At 40.7% G+C, this 27,561-nt stretch overlaps 1 protein-coding gene and 2 pseudogenes across 2 annotated transcripts in view; 1 reads left to right on the top strand and 2 right to left on the bottom strand.

Moving 5' to 3' along the window:
* Nucleotides 1-705, bottom strand: part of LOC149250954 (puromycin-sensitive aminopeptidase pseudogene) — a 37,618-nt pseudogene extending 36,913 nt beyond the window's left edge.
* LOC149250952 (non-structural protein) overlaps nucleotides 1-27,561 on the top strand; it is a 123,221-nt gene that overhangs the window by 62,449 nt on the left and 33,211 nt on the right. The window lies entirely within an intron of this gene.
* LOC149250953 (THO complex subunit 5B-like) lies at nucleotides 705-27,459 on the bottom strand (annotated as a pseudogene).

Raw genomic sequence — 27,561 nt, 5'->3', positions numbered from 1 at the left:
AAGTTAGACTTAGGCATTTTTTAATTATTGATCAATTAACTTAATTGAATTATCTCTATGTGTTTTCTCTTGAAAACATTTTCTGGGTTTTGGAGATCTTATGTTCTTTAGCCTCCATGACACAAATCGAGACTAGAACACCTGTCCGATGCTACAAAAACTAACAAGTAACACCCAAGATAGCAATATAGTTTACATTTGTTGCAATTTGTGGGGATGTTAAAACAAGCCTTGATTTAAATATATTAAGGCTCTTGTTTTCAATTGCTTCCATGTTAAAATCAGGCACTATCACGATGTTAAATAGATCAAGGTCATATTCTAGTCCAAAGACATCCTCATGCCATTTCATGGCCGCCGTAAGAGAATATGTGGTGTGAATAGTCTTTGATATTATCCGCAAGAGTCCAAATGTGAAGTGAAACTTGGCATCTTGATCGTGTAATGAATAAATCCTTTTTTATTTACTAATGGGCCAACAAACATGGCAAATAGATATCAAGGCTTCTTGAAAGGATCTTCCCAGCCAACATAGTGTTTGCCATCCTTCAGATCCCCTTACACTATTAGATTTCCTCTAGACAATAACATAGGAAACAACTTTTTATATGCCTCAATCTTAGTCGGAAATTTTAACAATATATCTGGACAATCCTAATAGAAAGTTATCTTACGGAAACCTTTTGCTTCCAACTCAATTGCTTCTAACAAGGATCGTTTTCTCTCCTATATATTAGAGAAAATTCTTTGACTGCAAATTCTCCTAGGATTTTCCAACTTTACTTCCCCATCTAACATCTATTGTAGAATCTGCTTCCAATTTTGTTTGTGCTAATTCAATCTCATCAATATCAGGGTGCATTGCCATAACTAGATCTTCCCCAAAATCGTCACTTAAACTGTCTCCAACATCCAATCTACCATAAATAAATCCTCTATGTTGTTTAGATTTCCCCCTTCTAGGAACTTGCACTCTTTGAAATGAAAGTGAGACTGTTGGAATTTTCAAAATCATATTCTTTCATCAACATGGTTGAAGCATGTGTTTCTGATGGGAGCTCCCCATCTTCCCTCATACTCTCTAATTTTTCTTTTAGAGAACCACCCTCTCCATCCAAAAAAAGTGATGTATCAATCCTTGGCTCTTCTCTAGTGACGAGAGTCACTGAGATGTGGTTATGTCCAGCTTCCACTGAAGACCAGTTGTGCAAACTGCATTTTGAGCTGTAAATTGCCCATAGCACATTTTTGAATGTTAAAGATGCAACCTGAATTTTGATAACGAGTCAAGTTTCTCCTTAAGAGCCAAAGGAGACTCCTTTCGAGCACGAATCCGCTGCAAAATGGTTTGTACAAGATGTTGTTATCTATATATGTTCAACCCTTTGAAATCAAATGCACCTTTAGTAGCTTCATCATTTCCAAATATTTTATCAGTAAGCAGTGGAGTAGCTTTGGTTGAAAAGTCAATGCCTGCCAAGTACTAAACCCATTTAAATGGCATTTGTGCTCTTTTCTCATCATATGCAGAGTTGAAACTTGCGGGCAATTTAACTATCTGATGAGGAGGCTCAATCCCAGTGTCATCTGGAAACACGTTTGTAATAAAATTGTTCTCACTGCCTCATTACACACCATCAATCCCAACATATGCAACATGTAGCTTTAGCAAGTATTCAAATTTCAAAGTGACCAATTTGCTAGGCTTTGTCCCATTAATCGGTTCATTGTGATAGACATGAACATAGACAAAAAGAGGGTGAAATTGATAAAAATCAGTTGAATCCACATTCTCCTTAATCTGCACCCTTTTATGCCTTTTTCTCCGTCTTTGGGAATCATCCTATTCTCTAGGCATTGTTGTTGCAAAATCTAGTAGGCCTTGGAGAGGGAAACCCTACAAGGTTCTAACTAGACCAAGAATAAAAAATAGGGTAGTGGCCCACTGTCACTATAGCCGAAACCCCCTGCTCTTTATGAACTTTCATTGATGGGAGGAGTCTCGATAGGAAAGAGATCACTTATAATAGCTATTCTATGGTTAATGCGTGAAATTATCTCACTAGGAGGCCTTCAAGAAAGACAATTTAATTTCAAGGCTTCACAAGGAAGCAATTCTCTTTCTATGAAGAGACCTAGAAATAAGGGCACAAGACCCAGGGTTTGAAAGATTAGACGAGTGTTGGAGCAAGTCAAGGTCAAGGCATGGAGAAAATGTTTCTTACAATGTATGTTAGCTAGGCCAAGGCTCATGAAACCTTCAACAAAGTCCTTAAGTTGAGGAAGAAGAGCCAGGGTTTCTCTCTTAGGGAAAACACCGAGGGCAAGGGAATTTATGGATGAAATTGGAGTGAATGCCCACCAAAATGATAGGTTTTGTGGAAAACCCTACCCCCTTGATGTTTAGTCTCTCCAATCACCAATATCCTTCCTACCTAGAAATTCGCACCAAGCCCTAGCTTTTCTAGCCTAGCCTTGAAAGGACCGAAATTTAGAGAGAGAAGATGGATAAAAGATGAGATTGATCACCAACAAGTTGGATTAGTGCCTTGTTCCTTGGGAGAATGGAGTCTAGGATGTTTTAGGTTAACTAAACTTGCTTTCAAGGACGCTGAAATTTGATGCCCTAGCAAACAAATTTCAAGCATTTACCCACTTAATGAAAAATGGATTTTTATGGGAGAGATTCAATAAGTTCACCATTAGGACTATTCATCACATGTTATACATGAGTAATGTATGCAATATTCATCTAGATAGGAATTCAATTAACCTTCAACAAGTTAGGGCCCAATCTACCATGACTTGAATCAATAATTCCATACATTAGACAAAAAAATAGATATTCAACTATAAAGAGCACTTACAAGACAAGATGCAAGAATTCCTTCCATTATCCAAAGAATAGCTCCAAGAAATATCTAAGAATCAACCCCAAATGCCAAAATGCATCCAATAGATCCGAAACATCCACAAGAGAACAAGTGCTATTTCTCTAGAGAGGCCGAATTCCTCAATGAGGCGGAATTTCCAAGTGTGACGATGATGAGAGATCACAAATCAATGATCTATAATATATATGTGTGCTACTAATGTCTAATTATGCATACAAGCCCCTCAAATCATAAAATAATGGACAAACTACAAGCAAGGTCACAAACCGACCTTGTAGCTAATATGAAACATAATAAAATCTCCAACAAGAGGGTCGAAATGCTAACATAATGCTGCCATAGGCCCTTCTAGGGCTTGCAGTGAGCTCCTATGGTGCCACTACAAGTGTAGAGGGCTCCTAAAATCAAGGACTAGGGTTGGCCCCTAGATCTCTCTGCAAATCATCTTGTAGCCCCCAAATGTGGGTTGAGGGCACAAAATTGGGTCTCATGGCTCCCCAAGTGGTGAATAAGCCTGATTTTGCTTCAACGTTGAGGGATTTGAAGATAGTGCTAGCTATCCCATGTCTCAAGGTGAGACAAACCTCATCTGGGCCCTAGATCAACTGCCAAATCATGTGCACTGCTAAGCTGGTTGGGGGCATGCTAGTCCCATGAGTAATAAAGCAAATGCAAGAACACTGTGGGTGCTGAAGGTGACCATGGTTCTAAATGATGCTCTACAACTAACTGGAGTCTCATGACTCTCAACGCATCACCTGTTTGTGTCAATATGTTCCTCTGGAGGACTTGGATCCCAATTAAGTTGCCCAGACCTATAGATGGAAGCACTTGCGAATTACACACAATATCTAGTGCTGCAACTTTATCTAGGTGAACCAAGCTTGAAAGAAATGGGCAAAATAACACTTCATATGAGGCTTCGCTTCCAAAGTTGGGGCCTTGGTCACATATTGGTGTTACTTCCCTAGGTAGGAGTGGTTAATAAATTACCCTATTAGGTGTTCCCAACCCTCAAAGGGAAGTGACATGTCCTTGATCCACCCTTCAATCGATAGGTGCCATGTGAATAATGATGGAACGGAGGGGAAACGATTTCATTGCCTAGTACCATGGTCAAAGGGATCGACTATGATGGAGTACCTCATCTTGGGTGTATAGATGTGAGGAGGGAGCAATTGTGGATGCATGAGTTACCTCGGCCTTTGTTTTTCCACCCCTCTATATTTTCTTTCATTTTTTCTTGATTTTTCCTTGTATTACTGCTCGTAGCTCGAGGAATGAGAGCTTGCTTTGTATGATGTATAATAGTGACTACCCCCTTTAAGATGGGGTAGTTCATTGCCCATCAAGGGTTGGGACATGTAAGGGTTCCTTGTCTTCTATGGGACAGGGCAACTTTGGCCCAAGAACCGGGTGATGGCCATATGATAGAGGTAGAGCTCATGCTTAGCTTTTGCCCATGTGCTAATTGTAAGTCTCGACCATCGTTTGCATTTTAATTTTTCTTTTGTTTTTCTTGTGGCCATCATATGCTCTTTTGTTTTCTTGTAGCTACATCAACCTCCCAAGGTGCATTTCCAAGCTCTACCCAAGTATAAGGATGTGTGGGTGCCAAATCCTAGAGAACCAATGGTTAGTTGACCCGAATAAGGGAGGTGGAATAGGGGCTAATAATGTAAGATGGAAGGTGTTAAATATGGGATAGGGATCAATGGGGCTATGCTATGTCAATCATGGTTTTCCAAGTAGGGCCCCTTCCTAAAGCCATCGACCATTAGGGGAGATCCCATTGGACTAGGATTAAAAATTAAGCCCCATTTAAGGTGAGGGAACAAGACTATAGCCAAGACCCTTCTTTCTTCCAAGTTACCTCATATCCATGTCAAAATGCCCAAATACAAGCAAGCATAAACACCTGATTGCAAAATGAATAAAGTACCTTTTAATCAAAAGCTCACCTTCCAACATGTGCTCTTGACAAATAGGTGAGGAGACATGTAATTGATGGAAGTGGCAGAGATATGAATGGCACGTCACATCGGCTACAAGGTGGTTGCCAGGGTTTGTTGGCTGTTGACTGGAAGAGATGAATAGGAGAATAGTTTCTCCTAGGAGTCACCCATTTTGGTGGGTAACATCTGGCTCCAGTTGGGACATGAGCTCACCGTAGAGCGCATGATCCATGTACTGAAGTGGGGAGTTCTCGTGAGAACTCCAATAATCTCCTAGGATCGCAAACCTGTAACTTGCACATTATGATACAATTGTTTGGGAGCATGTGCACTAGGTGTAGGGTATCGTCCATGTTTTTCATAAAATAAATAATCCATGCAAAAAATATAAATCTAAACTAAGTGCAATTCTAATCTACATGCAATCTAATCTAGCATGAGAACATGAGATGATGATGTTACTATGCAAAAAAGATATGCAATGCACCTACGCTACCATGAATAACACGTGAATCTTAAGTATAGTGATATAGCCAATGTAGCTAACATATCATTAGATCAATGAAGTAACACTTGCCCTCATGAGTGACTATGAGACATGGCAAGACAATAATACATCTCCCCTTTGCAAGATTGGTACACTGAGGTACATGGGTGGGAGGTGGGAAAATAAGATAATCATGCATCGTGGAAAGGGTCATGGATGATGAAAGAGAGGAGGGAAAAGGGGAGTCATGCCCAAACCATTTGATCTTCCCTTCAAGCTTGAATATAGAGAACTGAATGATCAAAGCCGAAACCTTCCTTCTCAAAATCCTCCCTAGGCATGCTATTCGTCTCAACATCCATGGGGACATATTGGAAGGGGGATAGAAAAGGAGATGGATGACATGGAAGATCACAACAACTAAGTTGTTCATTACAAGGACCATATTGAGAAAGGACAATTGTAGTAGGATCTAAGGATGATTTAAACACATCCCCCTGATCATAAGGAATGGAAAGGTAAGGTCCATATTAGTCTCATTATCAGTATCATAGATGGAATCATTGTTAAATGGTGGCCACTAACCTCCCATTTTCCTTCTTCAACATGCGACAGGGTCACCCTCCTCAAGGTGCTCATGAGGCTCGTCATCCAACTCGTTAGCCATGGTGGGGTTTGCCTAAAATTCATTTCCCAAGGATTCATCCTTGTCATGCCATGTTTTCAACATCATCTTCAAGGTCATCAAAAGGTACATCATATGAAATAACATCCTTGACAAAGGTAGGGCTAGCCTCAACTTCACTTTCCATAGATCCATTTTCATCACAAGTATCATAAATTGGATCCTCCTCAAAATGATATCTGTTTCCATCCCACTTCCCCTCGTTTATATGCAATAAGCCACAAATGTTAAACTCTAGTGAATCAATAGGGTCCCCATTTACAAGATCTTTAGAAAGTATATTATCAAACATCGCATCCATGAAAAAGGGGGAGCTTACCTTAACTTCTTTTGCCAAAGAACCACTTTTATCATGATCTTCATCATGGACCAAGGGCTCCGTGGAGCTTTCCTCTTCTTTGCTATCGTAGTCAATTCCCCAATTTGCAACCCAAAATTCTTCTATATATCCCTCATCTGCTTGATTGTTTGGGGAACCACGATATTCTATATCCCTAGCCTCCTATGGTGTACCCAACTCTAGGATTTGCTTGGGGATGGAGTAGCACTGTTGGCTCCCGTGACGATCTTCCTTTGCATCTTTAGAAAGACGAAGACATAATTGGTTTATGGCTAGTATGTTGTGTGCATCTTCATCAATCATGAATTGTGACCTCCAATCTTGAAGAAATCTTCCAATCAAAGCTTCAAATGAAGTGGTGCTGGTAGGGTCACAAATTCATTAATTTGACATGTTCCAAGAGAATCAATGAATAATTTCACCACAGTGTCCTAGTGAGAGATGTTCTCTCTTGAAACATATGAGATGCATTCTACTATGTGATCAAGTACGAATAATGGATTACCATTGAATCTTGGGATGTTAGGGAATATCTCACACAAATTCCAAGAAGCCATTCCTTTGAACTTGCTTAACAATCAAGGGCAGAGTCGCCAAGGTGAACTTAATGTGCCTTAAAGAATGCTTGCTTCACCCCACAATCATTGGAACATTGAAGTTCGATGAAGAACTAGGCTTCGTTCTTCCAATAGAGTTGCCAAATAAGGATCAATATTAATGTATGGGGACTGTTACACACCACCTATGGGTGATGTCCATAGGGGAATTTCTTTTTCTCCTAGACGGTCCTCAATCGGCAACCAACAACTCCTTGCAGCCAATAGATAGCTTGATGTGCCACTATATCCGCTGTCTGAGCCAACCATATGCTCCCTCACCTATCTGGTATGATCGTATGTTTGAAGGTGGGCCTTCCAACCTCGAAGGTACAATTTTTCATTGTGTATTTGAGTATTTTTGTTTACTTATCATGGACACTTTTGGGTATGGATTAGTGGGGTGATTCAGCAGAAAGAGTGGGCTTGATTTGTACTCGTGTCTCCTCTATCCAATTTGATGGTCAACCTTGTATCCTAGTCCCGTGGGATCTCCTTTATTGACTACTGGCTTTAGGGGTGGCACTACATGGGAAACCTAGATTTTGGTTGCGTGTTTCAGCTTCCTGACATCACACCCATCACTCCCTTCCACTCATCATAACCCCTTTCACCGTATTTCCCATCCGGGTCCACATTTGTCCATTGGCTCCACAAGGATTTAGCTTCCCCCTGCCCTTGTCCACACTCTTGGTCAAGCTTGGAACGATGCCTTGGAGGTTGATGCAGCTAAAAAGAGAAGAAAAAGCATAATTTGGCCACTCTCAACAAAAAATGTACCATAAAATGAAAAATATGGCCGAGACATACAAATTTAGCACGTGGGAAAAAGCCAAACATGAGCTCTACCCCTATCATTACGGTCATCACCTTGGTTCCTAGGGTCCCTCATATCAACCCCTTACATCATTAAGGAACCCATGATTGTCCCAACCCCTCGTGGGCGATGAAGTGCCCCACCTTAAGGGGGTATCCACTACTATATCTCACACATCATACTCTCATCCCCTAGACCCCTGAGCAGTTATAAAAGAAAATCAATAAAGGCAAAAGGCATATGAAGAAGGGTGGAAAAAAAGGCCAGAGTAACTCATGTACCACGATTGCTCCCTCCTTCATTCACACACCCAAGTGTGGGCTTCCCCTATCATAGCTACCCTTGTACTGTGGCATGTGGCTTGGAGCCTTCCCTTGATGCCCCACTCCGCTCCATCGTTATATCACATACCACCTGCTATTTAATGGATGTACCATGGACATGTCACCCCCCTTAAAGGCTGAAACTACTGAATAGGGTCCTTGGTTAACCTTCTTCTTGAACTTGGAGACACTTGTACATTCTAAAGCCCACTATGGAAGGGCATGCCACTATGAAGTGTCCACTTGGATCCATGATTAAGTAAGCTCATTTACTCAATTGCAATAATGTTTGGTTATACTAGAAGGTGAGGGGATGCATTGGATCTTATACAGGATTACAGGTGGGTCTTCATCTTGGGTTTGGTCTCCTATACTGGGTGCAAGCCCTTCAGAGTTTCATGTTGGCATTTGTAGGGTGAGCGCTGAGAGCCACGTGCCTCCACCATAGCAGAGAGCAGATTGCCACTTCATGAGATCCTTCAGTTCCACTCATTTCTTGCTCGTGTTCCATTTATTTGACGATGATGATGCACCTAGACCACCTTGCCCAACCGGCTACACTCTTGCACCACACACTTGGCAGCTGATCTAGGGCCCAGATGAGGATGTGTCTCGCCATGGGAGACAATGGGAGGGCTTGCATCATTCTTTCAGCCCTTACAAATGGGATACAGGCTTGTTCGATCCATTTGGAGACCCATGAGGATGTTTTGTGCCCCCATAGCCACTTGGAGGCACCACAGGTCATTTGCTTGGATATCAAGGGGCCACCCCCTTTATCACTATGTTTGGAGCCCATCCATTCATCTTGGCACACATTGGACTCCACTAGGCCTCTTCAATGGCCCTTCAACCTATTGTATCTATCATTTTGCCCTCTTGAGAGGCTTATTTTTGTATTATGGAGCTATCTTGGTGGGCTTGTCACCAAGTAATGTTGTTTTTTTCACATTATTTTGTTAGTTGGGGCACATTAGACCTAATTAGGTAAATCGAACCTCTTAGGGGAGGATATGTATTGATGTAATGATTATTTCATTTGATCATCACTTGGATTTGGATCATTGTTTCTTCTGGAAATTTCGTTATAGCTATTGGAGGAAGAATTGGACGTCTTTGATGCATTTTGATGTTTGGAAATTCTTGTCTTGGTCTTGGAGCTTTGATTTTTGTCTCTCTTGATGATTGGATAATTTTGCTATACTTGTAAGTGCCTTATTCATGATCTATTTCTTTATTTATGTCACATGTATAATGTATGAAAATTTTCACTCATGAAGCTGGAGTTGCTGCCCTAATGGAAATGCGAATTTGTTGAATCTTGCTTTTGTGAGGGTTTTTCATATGTTTCATGTTTGGTATAGTGAATGAATGTCCTAAGGGTATATGATCTTCATAATTGCCTTAATAAGTCATCAATTGCAGCATCAAAGAAGTATAAATTTTCCTAGTAATCTAATTGCTGCCTTTAGGGCTATGCGAAGTTGTTGGGGAACTCCTTGATTGGGTAAAAGAGATTCTAAACATTAAAATCTCATTGACTCCATTCTCCCAATAGGCTAGGCATTGGCCTAGTCCTCACTGATCACCAAAACAAAAATATTTTTCACCTCCCTTTCTCCTTTTTTTAAGCCCTAACCCTAGGTCCCCCTAGGGCATCACACGAAATCAATTGTAGCCTAAGTCACAACGTTCGTGTTCGAGTTTGAGTTTGGTGACTTTGAAATTAAAATAAAGTTTGGCACTTGAAATTTTGTCAATAAAGTTCGGCATAAAATTCGACATATAGAAATTTGAATATCTATATTATAATAATAATCATAATAATCATAATATATTTTTTTTTAATTAAGGTTCTTTACAAACCTCATTGCAACATTCACGTTTTCGATTTTGGAAGTTGAGCGCTTGTCTGCTGTGCCTGTGGGCTAAGTTGCTAACTTCTAAGGCTCCGAGCGTGCATTGCAGAGTCCAGATTTGCAGTGGTCAGTGGGAGACCAAGGTACAAAATAATAAAATAAGATGAAGGGTTGTCATTGGTCGCGTTGAGTGTGACTATGCATTGTGGACCGTGGAGGATCGAGTGTGCAGGGTGCAGTAGTAGGGTCGATTGGCACTATGCGGCAAGAGTCGAGACTTGATGGTGGAGTGACAATGTGAGAGTTACATTTTTGCACCCGCCAAGTTTTAGCCTCGTTAGGGTTATGATTTTATTTTTATTTTTGTAATTATAAACATTGAAAAAATGACAAACCATAAAAACCCTAACATGAATTTCATTGTTTTTTAACAATTTTTATTTGATTTTGTTTGGGTTCGTATACGGGTTAGGGTTCGTGTTCGAAATAGGTTCAAGTTCGGCTTGATATTTGGCGAACACAAAAAATTTGTTCGGATTGCGTTGGGGTTCGACGAATTTCGAATTCGAATGATTTTATTCGACCAACTCGGTGACTTAGATTGTAGCCATAAAAAAATGGTGAAATTTGATCTAGAACTGTGCTGGTGTGTCCTTGAGAGGTCCTCCAATTTTGAAGCTATTCCAACGGTGGAATCTCAAGTTTTTCCAAGCCCTAGCTCGAGAACCATTCTCCCTAGTTTTCCTTTGGTTAGTGGCTTCATTAAGGATCATTGCATTAAAGTCTCAAGTCAAATCCAATTCCTTTGATCCTTTTCTTCTCCCTCACTTGGTCAAGACCCTTTTTTTGAAGTTTCACCCCAAACCCTTGACCTCGTTTGGGTCCACTAGGGTTTCTTTGTGGTCCCGCAACCTTGTCATTCTAATTCCACAAGGATTACTTAGAGAACCCTATTCTCCTAGGATTCTTAGGTCTAGGGCTCTTCATATCAAGAAACACTCCTCAACCCTAGGTTTAGGAGAGCTACACGTCTTGCTTCTAAAGCAAGCAAGCCCTATCATTAGAGTCTCTCCTTTGAATAGGCTCTTGAAATCACTACCTCCACACCATTGATACATTATTCTTAGTGATTTCCCTAATACCAAGACTCCTCCCATCGGTGAAAGTCCGTAAAGAGCAGGGAGCTTTAGCTGAGGTGACAGTGGGCTATCGCTCCATTGTTGCCACTTGACCTAGTAGTTGTTCTATAGGAAACCCTCCGAGGACCCCTGCTAGATTGAGCGGTAACACGTTTCGTGTCTCCAACAACAACACCAAAAATCTTGCCGCAAAATCTAGCAAGCCTTGGAGAGGGAAACCCTACAAGGTTCTAACTAGACCAAGAAGCATCAATTGGGTGGTGGCCCACTCTCACCACAACTAAAACACCCCTGCTCCTTATGGACTTTCACTAATGGGAGGGGTCCTGGTAGGAAAGAGATAACTTATAATAGGTATTCTATGGTTAATGTGTGAAATGATCTCACTAGGAGGTCTTCAAGAAAGACAAAGTTTAGGTTCAAGGCTTCAGAAGGAAGCAATTCACTTTCTATGAAGAGATCTAGAAATAAGGGCACAAGACTTAGGGTTTGATAGATTAGACGAGTGTTGGAGCAACTCAAGGTTAAGGCAAGGAGAAAAGGTTTCTTACAATAGATGTTTGCTAGGCCAAGGCTCGTGAAACCTTCAACAAAGTCCTTAAGTTGAGGAAGAAGAACTAGGGTTTCCCTCTTAGGGAAAACACCTAGGGAAAGAGAATTTATGGATCAAATTGGAGTGGATGCCCACCAAATTGATATGTTTTGTGGAAAACCCTACCCTCTTAATGTTTAGGCTCTCCAATCACCAAAATCCTCCCTCCCTAGAAATTTGCACCAAGCCCTAAGCTTTCTAGCCTAGCCTTGAAAGGACCAAAATTAAGAGAGAAGATGGATAAAAGATGAGATTGATCACCAACCTGTTGGATTAGTGCCTTGTTCCTTGGGAGAATGGAGTCTAGGATGATTTAGGTTAACTAAACTTGTTAGGGAGAAATTTGATGCCCTAGCAAGCAAATTTCAAGCATTTACCCACTCAATGAAAAATGAATTTTTAGGGGAGAGCTTCAATATTTTCTCCACTGGAAGTATTCATCACATGTTATACATAAGTAATGTATGCAATATTCATCTAGATAGTAATTCAATTAATCTTCAACAAGTTAGGGCACAATTTACCAGTGTTGCGAACATGCGATCGGGATTAAATTGACGACGCTCTGAAATCGGAAAAAATTGGGAAAAAATCGGCAAAAATAGGCAAATACAAAAATATTCATTTTTTTTTTCAAAATTTTTAATATCTAAATCATCCACAACATAAAATAAATGCATTAACACATAAATATGAAAAGAGAACTAATATATAAGATGTGTAATATCATGTCCGGTGCCACATCGCACATAACGGTGAATCATGTCATGAATACTAAGTCCTGAGTCCCAACTCAGCCTCAAAATATCAACAAAAAATATAATAATGTATCTCATATCATGAGTCATTATGTCAAATACAATGAAATGAACCAAATAACTAATACTACTGATTTCCTCTGCCCCTCTTGTGAGAAAATGTAACAACTTTCCCTCTAGATGAAGAAGGTAATGGGGCCGGTAGTGGACTCTGCTATGATCTAGAAGCTAAAGGACTAGGAGCTATAGGAGGTAGACCACATCCTCTACCGGTGTAGACCACATCCTCTACCGGTGACAGGGGTAGCTGGTGTCACCTCCTTCTCCTGTTGCTCATCCTCCTCCTCCTCTACCCCCTCCACTACCTCTTGTTCTAACCAATCAGGGGCCGACTCCATGATAGGCCTCTCGGCCTCAAACCCCCATGCAACAGTGGTGTCAATCCCACCCAATGAGATGGCCTCCACATCAGGTGTCCTCTCAAGTTGCCTCATCCACCGAAGATTGTAGTAGATGTAGACCATGTCATTAAGTTGCTGGGACTCCAACCTGTACAAGGGTCATAAATTAATAAATTATAAATATTTATAATTATTATTTAACGAATTCAAAAAATTAATTGGAAATTTGGAATATTTTAACCGATTGCATTTCTTGGTGTGTATTTTTTCAAATACACTCCAGTTTTGCTCACATCCTGAGGAGCTACATGTTTGGTTGAGCACTTGAATGGCAAGCCTTTGGAGATTGGGTACTTTTCCACCATAGCTTCTCCACCATGCATCTACAACAAATAAGATAAACAAAAGAAAAAAATGAAATTTGAAAGTTGAAGCAACGTATTTACTTGAAGAGACAATGAAATTTGAAACAAATTAAAGCTTACCCGACATTTTAATCTTCCTATCCACAACAACCATGTCAAAGCTAAATGTGCCACTTGCCATCCTGTATATCTCCATTTCTTTGGATATTTCTGCGCGTTCTGCTGGAGATGGCACCATCCTCTGAACACAAGTGAATAATCCATCCATGACCTAAACATAAAATAAGAAACCACATGAGTAAGAAAATGTAGGGTTTAGGTAGATCCTTGCAGCATGAATGGGACAATGGAGTGTATTGTTCCATCGCTCATCAATCACTTCCCATAGGAGTTGTTGTTTCTCAAACCCCTTAATCACTTCCCATAGTAGTTCCGAATGGATTCTTTGGCCATATCCATGGCCTCATACAAGTAGCCCATTTTGGGCTTGTCTCCATCAACTAATCGAAGAACCTTTACCAAAGGTTCAGTAATGCTACACACCTCTTGCACTCCCGCCCAAAAGCTTTTTTCATATGAAATTAACTTGCATATGGCCTCTCCCTCTGGTTTACGGTTATATGACAAAGCACACCACTCCTCTGAAAGAAACATTCTCTGCACATCCCACATAGAATTTAGGAGGGATTGAAGAGATATGAAACTGGTGGCAAACCGTGTAATGGCAAGGCGCACTAATTCCTTGTTGTTGGTGAATGTTCTCGTCAAAGGAAGCATAGATGCATAATTATATATAAATTTTGTAATGCTTTTTGATGATTCAACAATATCCTTGACAAAAGGAATTTTTCCTATGTCCTCCAACATCAAATCAATGCAGTGTGCAACACAAGGTGTCCAAAATAAGTTAGGATGCCTCTCCATAAGCATCTTGCCAGCAACAACATAATTTGCAGCATTGTCCGTTATGACTTGGACAACATGTTGTGGACCCACCTCATAAATGAATACACCCAACAAATCACATAATAACCATGAATCTTTGATATGTGTAGATGCATCAATAGATTTCATAAACATTGCCCCCTTGGGACAATTAACCAAGAAGTTAATAAGGCTTCTACCCTTTTGATCAGTCCAACCATTTGACATCACAGTGCATCCTATGTGTGCCCATGATCCCCTAAACTCCTCCAATCTTTTAGTGCAGTCAACCTTTTCATTTTAAAGAATGCGCCCTCTAAAGTCATCATATGAACAGACTTTGTACCCTGGGCCAACAATAGCAATAACATTAACTGCGGATTGGAAAAATGGATTGTTCCTGGCAATGCTGAAAGAAATATCACTCCAAAGAAGAAACTTGCCCAACAACTTGTTAACTTCTTCTTTCTCACTTTTTTAATAACTGACGAGATAGATGGTTGTGAACCAGGTGTGGTTCTAGGAACAAAAAATGATGAGACAACTATGGGGTTGGGTGTAGATGTTGATGGTGAAGAAGAACCAGTACCACTCTCACGGTCACCTCCCAATCTTGACACTCCACCCCCTGCTATTTGACTCTTCAGAGATGCCTTGGTAAGTTTGGTTGTCTCTATTCCTTCCAATGATTTGAGGGCTCTTCGGATGATTTCTGAATTTGTATTTGTGCAAGGCCCTACCTCATGTCCAAGAATTTGTGCAAGGTGAAACTTCAATCTGTATACCCTTCTTGTCATATGTTGCCCGTATAAGTTGAAACTCAAATTTGATCTGTCAAACCCCCCATCAAGTTCACCAAATTCCCATAGAGGGTCCAATTTCCTTGGCATGTTTGTAACTTTGTTGAACTCTTGAGTTTTAATGTAAGTTGAAGTTTGATGTTTGAACCTAGGGCACAAAAAAATTGCAAGTTAAACAAATGAAATTAAAATTTACATACAACATTTTGAAAGTTTGACAAAAAAAACTCTCAACTCAATGCAACAATAATGGCAAAAAATACACATTCAAACCCAAGCAAAAATGATGGAAAAAAAGTAGGGCACAAGAAGAAATTAAACAAATAAAACTACCAATCAAGTTTTTGCATTTTTGACGAAAAAGAACCCTCTCCACTAAATGGAACAAAAATGACAGAAACACACACTCAAATCCAAACAAAAATCATGGAAAATAAATGGGCGATAGAAACCCAAGGAAAAACAAAAAAAAAACCGAAAAAATGGCCAAATTTGATGCCCATACCTGAAAACCATGCTTTGTTGAAGAAAATTGGTCCAAACTTGATTTTTTTTTGCTTGGGATGCTAAATTCATTCACTTTTCTCCTCTCTTGCCCTTGTAGATGAGTTCTCCTCCTCTTTAGCTCTAACTCTTGCCCTTTGTCTGCAAAATGAGAAAAAAAAAACCGAATTTAGCCTTTAAAACCATGCTGTATTCTGCCCCCATGATTTTTATGGATCAGATCACGATTTTTTCACGATTGTTTGAAGTTTAAAAAATCGTTGATATAATCGGAAGATAAAATCACGGGCATGAAAAAATCGCTTTTTTTTTGAAAACATCGCAATAAATCGCGATGTTCGCAACACTGCAATTCACCATGACCTAGAACCAATAATTCCATATATTAGACATAGAAAAATAGATATTAAACAATAAAGAGCACTTATAAGACAACATGCAAGAATTCCTTCCATTATCAAAAGAATAGCTCCAAGAAATATCTAAGAATCAACCCCAAATTTCAAAATGCGTCCAGTAGATCCAAAACACCCACAAGAGAACAAGTATGATTTCTCTAGAGAGGCCGAATTCCTCAATGAGGCTGAATTTCCAGGTGTGATGATGATGAAAGATCACAAATGAATGATCTCTAATATATGTGTGTGCTACTAATGTCTAATTATGCCTAAAAACCCCTCAAATCATAAAATAATGGGCAAACTATAAGCAAGGTCACAAGCATACCTTGTAGCTAATGTGAAACATAATAAAATCGCGAACAAGAGGGCTGAAATGCTGATGTCATGCTGCAATAGGCCCTTCTAGGGCTTGTGTTGAGCTCCTTTGGTGCCATGACAAGTGTAGAGGGATCCTAAAATCAAGCTCAAGGGTTTGACCACTAGATCTCTCTGTAAATCATCCTGTAGCCCCCAAATGTTGGTTTGGAGCACAAATCTGGGTATCATGTGTCTCCAAGTGGTGAATAAGCTTGGTTCTGCTCCAATTTTGAAGGATCTGAAGATGGTGCTAGTCCTCCCATGTCTCAAGGTGTGAGACCAACCTCATCTGGGCCCTGGATCAACTGTTGAACCATGCACGCTACTAAGCCAGCTGGGGCCACGCTAGTCGAGGTGCATCATCCCATGAATAATAAAGCAAATGTAGGAACTCTGTGGGTGTTGAAGGTGCCCATGGTTGTGAATGATGCTCTACAACTATCCTGAATCCCATGACTCTTAACGCATCACTTGTGGGTGTTAATATGTTCCTTTGGGGGACTTGGACTCTAGTTAAGTTGCCCAGACCCATAGATGGAAGCATTTGCCAATTACACACAATATCTAGTGCTGCAACTTTCACCATCCGATACATTAAGCATTATTGCATCTAAGTAACCCAAGCTTGAAAGCAATGGGGAAAATAACACTTAATATGAGGCTTCTCCTCCAAAATTGGGGCCTTGGTCACATAATGGTGTTACCTCCGTAGGTAGGAGTGGTTAATAGACGACCCTAATAGGTGTTCCCAACCTCCAAAGGGAAGTGACATGTCCTTGTTCTACCCTTCAATCAATAGGTGCCATGTGAATAATGATGGAACAAAGGGGAAAAGACTTCATAGCCAAGTGCCATTATCAATGGGGTCGTCTATGATGGAGTACCTCATCATAGATGTAAGGAGGGAGCAATCGTGGATGCATGACTTACCTCGACCTTTGTTTTTCCACCCCTCTATATTACCTTTTACTTTTTCTTGATTTTTCCTTGTGTTACTACTCATAGCTCGAGGAAGGAGAGTTTGCTTTGTATGATGTATAACAATTATTACCCCCTTTAGGATAGGGCAATTCATCTTCCATCAGGGGTTGGGACATGTAAGGGTTCTTTGTCTTCCATGGAACATGGCAACATTGGTCCAGGAACCGGGTGATGGCCATATGATAAAGGTAGAGCTCATGCTTGGCTTTTGCCCATGTGCTAACTTGTAAGTTCTGACCATCATTTGCATTTTGATTTTTCTTTTGTTTTTCGCGTGGCCATCATATGCTCTTTCTTTTTCTTGTAGATGCATCAACCTCCCAAGGTGCATTTCTAGGCCTGTTACCACTCAAACTAGCAGGGGTCCTAAAGGGAATACTAAAGGGACAATTTCTAGGACAAGGGCAACAATGGAGACCTAGCCCACTGTCACCTCAGCTAAGGCTCCCTACTCTTTACAGACTTTCACCGATGGGAGGAGACCTGGTATGAGGACTCACTTACAAATAATATATCAATGCAATGGATACGAAGTGATTCCAATCACCACTTCTTAGGAGAAACTAAAAATTAGGGCTTGCTTGCTTTGTAAGCAAGGTGTAGGGTTTTTCTAGGAAAGGTTGATGAGGATATGAGGGTTAGGTTTAGGGAGTATGTCATCCAATGGAGCTTCCTATTCCTCAAAATCCTTATGGAACTTGGATTGCTAAGTGATCCTTGAAAAGTTAGCTTTGATAGTCAACGAGACCACACAGGACCAAATGGACCCCGGGTTAGGTCAAGGAGGGAGTGTTAAGCAACCAATGATGAGCTTGACCTAATCAGGGAAGAGAAGAGGATCAAAGAATTTTTTTTCAATGAATGGTGGCACAATGATCCCTATGAGGTAACTAGCTCAAGGAAAAGCAAGGGCAAGAATTGATCTTTGAGCTAGGGCTTGCGATATCTCAAGATCCCATCGTTGGAATATCATGAAATTTGGAAGGCTTCTTGAGGACATACCAGTGCAGTTGTGGACTAAAAATCGAAGCATTTGGATGGCTAGATTGTGAGATATTCAATGCCGCAGGTGACCTATGGGGCTAGACTTAGAAAGAAGAGGAGAAGGTGAAGAAAAATAAGTTTTAGATTGATCACCTATGGTAGATCAGTGCCTAATCCTTTGGGGAGATTGGAGTCAAGAATGATTATGAATTCGGATTTGATTTTCTTGGTCAAGGAGGCCTTAAAGGCAGCTTCACTTAGCACTAGGGCAAATGAGAGCAACTTCAAAGACTTTATACTTCGTTTTGAAAAATAGATGGCTTATCAAGATAAATTTCAACCATGAAATATCCCTAGGAACATTCACTCATCATACATGGCCCATACATGAAGCATCACTATCTAGAAACAAAATTTCCACAACTTCACAATAATAGATGCAACAAATTAGCCCTAGAATAGCGAAATCCCAACAACAATGTATGTGACAAAAATAGAGCAAAGAATAGCATTAAAATTGCACTTACATGTATTAGAGTATATCCAACCATCAAAAATCTGCCAAACAAGAAGATCCAGAACAAGAGAAAATGATCCAAACATCAAAATTCATTTCATGCTCCAAAATTTCGCCCACCAAGAAGGATAACGAAGTTTTCTAAAGAGATACAAGTCCAACCAAGTGATGATGCTAAAATGAATTCACATCACTTCTATCAATATACTTCTAATGAGTTTGATTTAGCTAATTAGGTCTACAATAGCCCCTACAATAAAATAATGTGCAAAATGGTGATATATATATATATATATATATATTATATATATTTAAATAATAATTTGTAATAATATCCTAATTTCTTAAGATTAATTTTGAATTCTATTTAAAACTAAGATAGTTTATTTATAGAAATTCTTTATATCACATTTAAGAAAATAGTGGTATAATTATTAATATTAAGATATTATTATATAAAATAATAATAATAATAATAATAAATAAAGTAATTAATTAATTAATTTCCAAAAGTCAAATATAACTATTGACTAAATCAATTTTTATCCCTTAAACTCTCCTTATCATTAATTATTCTTTTGAACGTTGGATATTGACCGTTGCATCTCTGAGATATATTTTAGGAATTTGTTGATCTTGCTCCTCAGCCTGGTCCTGATGATGAACTTAGATTGAGGTTCGAAATGCATCGACCAATAATTCTTCATGTGATTTTCCGGAAGATCTTAATCATTAAATCATGAATCATAGAAGCATCTAATTTGAGAATGTGTGCAAAATAACTAACTTTTGGTGACAAACCCACCAAACTAGCTCATAAACAAAAGAATAAGCCTCTCAAGAGGTTGAATAATGAATAGAGCATGTCGTTGGACCTTGGAGGAGGCCTATTGGAGTCCATATGTGCCATAATGTGTAGTTGGAAAAAAACAGTGGACAAGGGGTTGGCCCCTTGTAATAACCTGTGGTGCTCCAAATGACATGTGGGGGCACACAAGTGTCCTCATGGGTCTCCAAACAAATTGAAGATGCCTATAGATCGCCTGCAAGGGCTAGGATGATGGTGTAGGTGATGCCACATCATCGTGCAAGTCCTGGATCATCTGCCAAGTGTATGGTGCAACTCTGGGGCCAACTGGGCATGATGGATCAGGTGCATCTTCGTCGTCCAATAATTGAACTAGAAGCAATCTCTGAATGGCTGTGGGGATCGATGGAGTGTTGTCTGTTGCTGTGGAGGCCCATGGCTCTCTACACACACCCTACATGTGCCAATGTAGCTCTCTGGGGTCAAGACCTCGTATAAGGAGACCAAACCCAAATGGAAACCACCTGCAATCCTGCATAAGATCCAATGTGTCCTCGTGCCTTCCAACACACCAAGTCATTAAAGAAATCAAGTAAAAGAGTTTATAAACCATGGATAACAAGTGAGCACTTCATACTGGCATGCCCTTCCATAGTGGGCTTTGGTTTGTGCTAATGTCTCCCAGCTCCAAATAGGGTTAACCAGGCATCCTATTAGGTGGTTTCTACCTCTAAAGGGGGTGGTATGTCCGCGGTACAACCTTCAAATTGTGGTGGTATGTGGCATAATGATGGATTGTTGTAGGGAATGAAAGGGGGCAACCTGGATCACATGCCATGGCACAAGGGTAGCTAATAAAACAGAAGCCCACACTTGGGTAAATAATGTGTAGGAGGGAGCAATCGTGGTGCATGAGTTACCCCGACCTTTAATTTCCACCCTTCTTCATATGCCTTTTGCCTTTTTATGGTTTTCTTTGGTTAACTGCTCGGGGCTTTAGGTAATGAGAGCATGATGCATAAAGTATAACAGTGGATGCCCCCTAATAAGGTGGTGTAGTTCATCGCCCCCCAGTGGTTGGGACAATCATGGCCCATGGATTCCTAAATGATAAAGGAGGCTCATCAAGGGCCATGTAGGAACTAGGGTAATGGCCATGGAATGGGGTAGAGCTCATGTCATGGCTTTTGCCCACGTGCTAAATGCTTTTGACCCGACCATCTTTTACATTTTGTGGTACAATTTCCTGTTGAATGTGGCCAATTATGCTTTTGCTTCTTTTTTTCGCTGCATCAACCTCCAGGGCTGACCCAACATGTGGGGCAAGGGGAGGGGTGGTTGACCCTATGTGGACCCAATGGAGGAATGTGGACCCATGTGGGAGGAGAGATGATTGGGGGTGTAATGAGCGGAAGGGGAGTAATATATGCGAATTAGGGAGCGGGACCACGCAACCAAAATTAGGGTTTCCCATGTAGTACCATCCCTAAAACCAATAGGTCAGTAAAAGAGATCCCACAGGACTAGGGTGCAAGGTTAACATCCCAAAAGAGACCTAGGGGAAAAGAGCACAAACCTAGAGCGCTCTTTCCGCCAAATCGCCCCATTAATCCATGCCCGAAGTTTCCATGAAAAATAATCTAGAATACTCAATTACCAAATAACAAGGCATACCTTTAGGTTTGGGAGGCCCACCTTCAAACATATGATCATGACAGATGGGTGAGGGACCACATGGTTGACTTAGGCGGTAGATAAATGGCACATCGAGCTAGTTGGTGGTTGCGAGGGGCTGCTGGCTGCCGGCTGAGGACATCATGGAGAATAAAATTCTCTTAGGGATATCACCCACAAAATGGTGGGTAACATCTGGCTCCAACTGGGAAATGATCTCTCAGAAAAGTGGGCAAAGCTATTCGAACGGGAGGTCATGAGAACACCAACAATCTCTTGGTACCGTAGATCTGTTACCTGCACATATTAAAGACTAAACCCACTGGGCAACATGTTTTTATGGTGTCTTATGATCACCCATGCTTAGTGTTAGGCCGTAAAGTCAAAAAAAAAAATGCAAATTTTAATCTAAATGTAGCTAATCTACCATGAGAAATATCATGTCATTAGTTGCGAAAATCAGCATGTAATGCCATCCTACCCTAACATGCATATGGTACAAAACTAATACTAAGTGTAATCATAAAGCAGTTGAACCTACATATCATCAAATCAATAAAAATATGCCGGCCTATATGATTACTCATGTAGCAAATGCCAAAGCGAATGTGGACAAAATCACATGGATGATAAGAGCGGTGGGAGGTAGGAAAATAGAATTCCCACACATGGATGATCACGTGAGAAGAGAAAAGAAAAAGATGTAATCTAGTACATGAGATCCTCTTTTCTAGCCAAAATATAGAGATGTCAATGATTAGGCTCATAAACTTTTGATAGATGTCAGCCTCGGGCATATTATTTCCATTATGGTCCTTATCATTCATGTCATATTTTATGGCCTCTATAGGATTATGATTAGTAGGCAAGGGAGACTGATGAGATGGAAAAACACAAGTAGGTTGCCCATGATGATCATATCGAAAATGGGGGATTATAAATTGATCATGATCTTGAGGGTGTGTCAAAGGAGATAAAGTATAGTCAATGAGGGGTTCTTCCTTGACACCATACTCAGAAGGGGGAAGGGCTCATGGTCACTGGAGATCATTTGAAAAGGGGCGAGGGAATCACTTGTGGAAGACTTGAAGTGATGAACAAAAGGATAAGGCAAAGGGGAGGGTGAAGTATTATATTCAATGGGTTTTTCCTCCTCAAAATCATCCTTTTCATGTAAGGGAAAATAATGACCCTTCTTCTCAAGGGTATCGATGGATATGTCATCATAAATAATGCCTGAGAGAAAGGGGAGACCACTCTCAACCTCATCTTCCTTGTCGGTGTCATAAATGGGAGCACAATCAAATTGAGGACCAACAATTTCCCATTTCTCCTTTTCAATGTGGAAGTAATCTTCAATGTCATCTTCCAAGGGGCTAATGGGGTCACCTTCTTCAAGGTTCTCAAAAGGAGATTCATCGAGAGTAATATCCTTGAGAAAGGTAAGGTTAGTCTCAACTTCACTTTCCATGGACTCATCCTTCCCAACACGTGTTCTCAAAATCATTCTTTTCATCATGTGGACCCAAGGAGGACTCATCTTCCCATTCATCACTTAGATTCTCAAGGTCTTGATGATGCTCGATGAAGCCTTCCTCTTGAATGCTCAATGCAGGGCATACTTGAAAATGCCCAAGAAAGCCACCAACGAACTCAATAGATGAGATGCTCCTAGGTTCGTGATTTTGCAACCATGAGTTATGACCATAGAGAGAACTAAAGAATAACAACATAAGGACATCCCGGTGGACCACTTTCTCCTTTGAAGTATGTGCATTAAATCTTTCCACATGGTCAATTGCGGAGCTTGGGTCACCATCAAACACGGGTACCCCACGTACCATCCTTCCTGTGACATGATTGGAGTGCCCAGGGATGCTAGCGATGTCCAAAGCAAGAAAATCATCAAAGAAAGACACCCTACATTGGGTATACATGTAAATTTTGTAGGAGTCACCAGGGTGATTTTGATGATTACTACAAAAATGCTTGCTTCACCCTACAAGCGTCGACCTTAAAGTTCAATGAAGAACTAGGGCTTCATTCTTCCAATGGAGTCGCCAATAATGATATGTCAATGTGTCGTATGCGGAACAAAACACATGTTTCGTGTCTCCGACAACGACGCCAAAATGTTACTGCTCAAACTAGTAGGGGTCCTAAAGGGAATCCTAAACGGGCAACTGCTAGGACAAGGGAAACATTGGAGACTTTGCCCACTATCACCTCAACTAAGGCTCCCTACTCTTTACAGACTTTCAACGATGGGAGGAGACCCGGTATGAGGACTCACTTACACATAATATATCAATGTAATGGATAAGAAGTGATTCTAATCACCATTTCCAAGGAGAAACTAAAAATTAGGGCTTACTTGCTTTGTAAGCAAGTTGTAGGGTTTTTCTAGGAAAGGTTTATGAGGATTTGAGGGTTAGGTTTAGGGAGTATGTCATCCAATGGAGCTTCCTATTCCTCAAAATCCTTATGGAACTTGGATTCCTAAGTGATCCTTGAAAAGTTAGCTTTGATAGTAAACGAGATCACACGAGACCAAATGGACCCCAGGTTAGGTCAAGAGGGGAGGGTTTAGCAACCAATGATGAGATTGACCTAATCAGGGAAGAGAAGGGGATCAAAGAATTTTTTTTCAATGAATGGTGGCACAATGATCGCTATGAGTTAATTAGCTGAAGGAAAACCAAGGGCAAGAATTGGTCTTTGAGCTAGGGCTTGCGATACCTCAAGATCCCACCGTCAAAATCTCATGAAATTTGGAAGGCTTCTTGAGGACATACTAACGCAGTTGTTGACCAAAAATTGAAGTATTTGGATGGCTAGATTGTGAGATATTTGATGTCGTAGGTGACCTATGGGACTAGACCTAGAAAGAAGAGGAGAAGGTGAAGAAAAATAAGTTTTAGGGTGATCACCTATGGTAGACCAGTGCCTAATCCTTTGGGGAGATCGGAGTCAAGAATGATTGTGAATTCAGATTTGATTTTCTTGGTCAAGGAGGCCTTAAAGGCAACTTCACTTAGCACTAAGGCAAAGGAGAGCAACTTCAAAGACTTTATACTTTGTTTTGAAAAATATATGGCTTATCAAGATAAATTTCAACTATCCAGAAACAAATTTTCCACAACTTCGCAATAATAGATGCATAAATTAGCCCTAAAATAGCGAAATCCCAACAACAATGTATGTGACAAAAATAGAGCAAAGAATAGCTTTAAAATTGCACTTACAAGTATTAGAGTATATTCAACCATAAAAAAATTGCCAAACAAGAAGCTCCAAGACAAGAGAAAATGCTCAAAACATCAAAATTCATTCCATGCTCCAAAATTTCATCCACCAAGAAGGATAGCAAAGTTCTCTAAAGAGATACAAGTCCAACTAAGTGATGCTACTAAAATGGATTCACATCACTTGTATCTATACACTTCTAATGAGTTTGATCTAGCTAATTAGGTCTACATTAGCCCCTAGAATAAAATAATGTGAAAAATAACTAACTTTTGGTTACAAGCCCACCAAACTAGCTCACAACCAAAAGAATAAGCCTCTCAAGAGGTTGAATAATGAATAGTGCATGTTGTTGGGCCTTGGAGGAGGCCTAATGGAGTCCATATGTGCCATAATATGTAGTTGAACTCCCAAAAGCAGTGGACAAGGGGTTGGCCCCTTGTAATAACTTGTGGTGCTCCAAATGACATGTGTGGGCACACAAGTGTTCTCATGGGTCTCCAAACAAATCGAAGATTCTTGTAGATCACTTGCAAGGGCTAGGATGATGGTGTAGGTGATGCCACATCATCATGCAAGCCCTGGATCATCTACCAAGTGTATGGTGCAACTCTGGGGCCAACTGGGCATGATGGATCAAGTGCATCTTCGTTGTCCAATAAGTGAACCAGAAGCAATCTTTGAATGGTTGTGGGGATCGATGGAGTGTATTCTATTGCTGTGGAGGCCCATGGCTCTCCACACACACCCTACATGTGCCAATGTAGTCCTCTGGGGTCAAGACCCTGTATAAGGAGACCAAACCCAATTGGAAACCACCCGCAATCCTGCATAAGATCCAATGCGTCCCCGTGCCTTCTAGCACAGAAAGTCATTAAATAAATCAAGTAAAAGAGTTTATAAACCATGGATAACAAGTGAGCACTTCATAATGACTTGCCCTTCCATAGTGGGCTTTGGCATGTGATAATGTCTCCCAACTCCAAATAGGGTTAACCAGGCATCATATTAGGTGGTTTCTACCTCTAAAAGGGGTGGTATGTCCATGGTACATCCTTCAAATGGTGGTGGTATGTGGCATAATGATGGAATGTAGTAGGGAATGAAAGGGGGCAACCTGGATCACATGCCATGGTACAAAGGTAGCTAATAAAAGGGAAGCCCACACTTGGGTAAATAATGTGTAGGAGGGAGCAATCGTGGTGCATAGTTACCCCCGCCTTGATTTTTCCACCTGACTTCATATGCCTTTTGCCTTTTTATGATTTTCTTTGGTTAACTGCTCGGGGCTCTATGTAATGAGAGCATGATGCATAAAGCATAACAGTGGATACCCCCTAATAAGGTGGTGCAGTTCATTGCCCACCGGGGGTTGGGACAATCATGGGTTCTTGAATGATAAAGGAGGCTCATCAAGGGCCATGTAGGAACAGGCTAATGTCCATGGAATGGGGTAGAGCTCATGTCATGGCTTTTGCCCACGTCCTAAATGCTTTTGCCCTGACCATCTTTTGCATTTTGTGGTATAATTTCCTGTTGAATGTGGCCAATTATGCTTTTTCTTTTTCTTTTAGCTGCATCAACCTCCGGGCATCATTCTAGGCCCGACCCAAGATGTGGGGCAAGGCGAGGGGGTGGCTGACACTATGTGGACTCGGATGGGAGGAGAGATGATTGGGGATGTAATGAGCGGAAGTGGAGTAATAAATGCGAATTAGGAGCGGGACCACACAACCAAAATTAGGGTTTCACATGTAGTATCATCCCCAAAACAATAGGTCAGTGAAAGAGATCCCACGAGACTAGGGTGCAAGGTTAACATCCCAAAAGAGACCTAGGGGACGAGCACAAACCTAGATCACTCTTTCCGCCGAATCGCCCCATTAATCCATTCCCAAAGTTTCCATGATAAATAAACTAGAATACTCAATTACCAAATAACAAGGCTTACCTTTAGGTTTGGGAGGCCCACCTTCAAACATACGATCATGACAGATGGGTGAAGGAGCACATGGCTGGCTCAAGTGGCGGAGAAATGGCACATTGAGCTAGTTGGTGGTTGCGAGGGGCTGTTGGTTGAGGACCATCACAGAGAAAAAATTTCTCCTAGGGATGTTACCCACAAAATGGTGGGTAACATGCTTAGCTTTTGCCCATGTGCTAATTTGTAAGTCCTGACCATCATTTGCATTTTGATTTTTCTTTTGCTTTTCTTGTGAACATCATATGCTCTTTCTTTTTCTTGTAGCTGCATCAACCCCCCAAGGTGCATTTCCAGGCCCTACCCAGGTATAAGGATGTGCGGGTGCCAAATCCTAAAGAACCAATGGTCAGTTATCCCGAAGAAGGGAGGTGGAATAGGGGCTCATAATGTAAGTTGAAAGGTGGTAAATATGGGATAGGGGTCAATGGGGCTATGCTATCTTAGTTATGGTTTCCCAAGTGGTGCCCCTTCCTAAAGCCATCGACGATTAGGGAAGATCCCACTGGACTAGGATTAAAAATTAGCCCCTCATTTAAGGTGAGTGAACAAGACTATAGCCAAGACCATTCTTTCTTCCAAGTTACCTGATAATCCATGTCAAAATGCCCAAATACAAGTAAGCATAAACACTTGATTTCAAAAATGAATAAAGTAACTTTTATCAAAAGGCCACCTTCCACCATGTTCTCTTGACAAATGGGCGAGGATACGTGTAACTGATTTAGATGGTAGAGATATCAATGACACGCCACATCAGTTACAAGGTAGCTACCAGGCGCTGTTGGCTGCCGACTGGAAGAGATGAATAGGAGAAAACTTTTTACTAGGGTTCAACCACTTTTGGTGGGTAGCAGGCGCATCATGATCGAGTTTGCCTTCCTTGATGCCTTTAGAAGCGCTTGTACCTTTGTTTGCTTGTCGGTGAGCAAACGATTGATCATCCTTTGTACTTCCCACAATTTCAAGATCAATACTCTCCTAGAAATCTTTGCTGAATCTCATTTGGTGACATTTGAACATGATTTTTGTCTTGAATGCAAGATCTTTCAGACATATGATATAACCCATTATCAGGACGCATTGAGTTTTCTACGAAAGCAGCCTCTGGAATGTTTCACAACTTTTTTCGCTGAGACTGGATCGGGCTACAGTCTTCTATAGAAGGCTTTC

Source organism: Pinus tabuliformis, chromosome 7 (genome assembly GCF_031772625.1).
Source record: "Pinus tabuliformis cultivar Carrire ecotype Pingquan chromosome 7, CPIR1, whole genome shotgun sequence".
NCBI lineage: Eukaryota > Viridiplantae > Streptophyta > Pinopsida > Pinales > Pinaceae > Pinus > Pinus tabuliformis.
The sequence above is the reverse complement of the archived record's forward strand: the minus strand, read 5'-3'. Positions and strand labels throughout refer to the sequence as shown.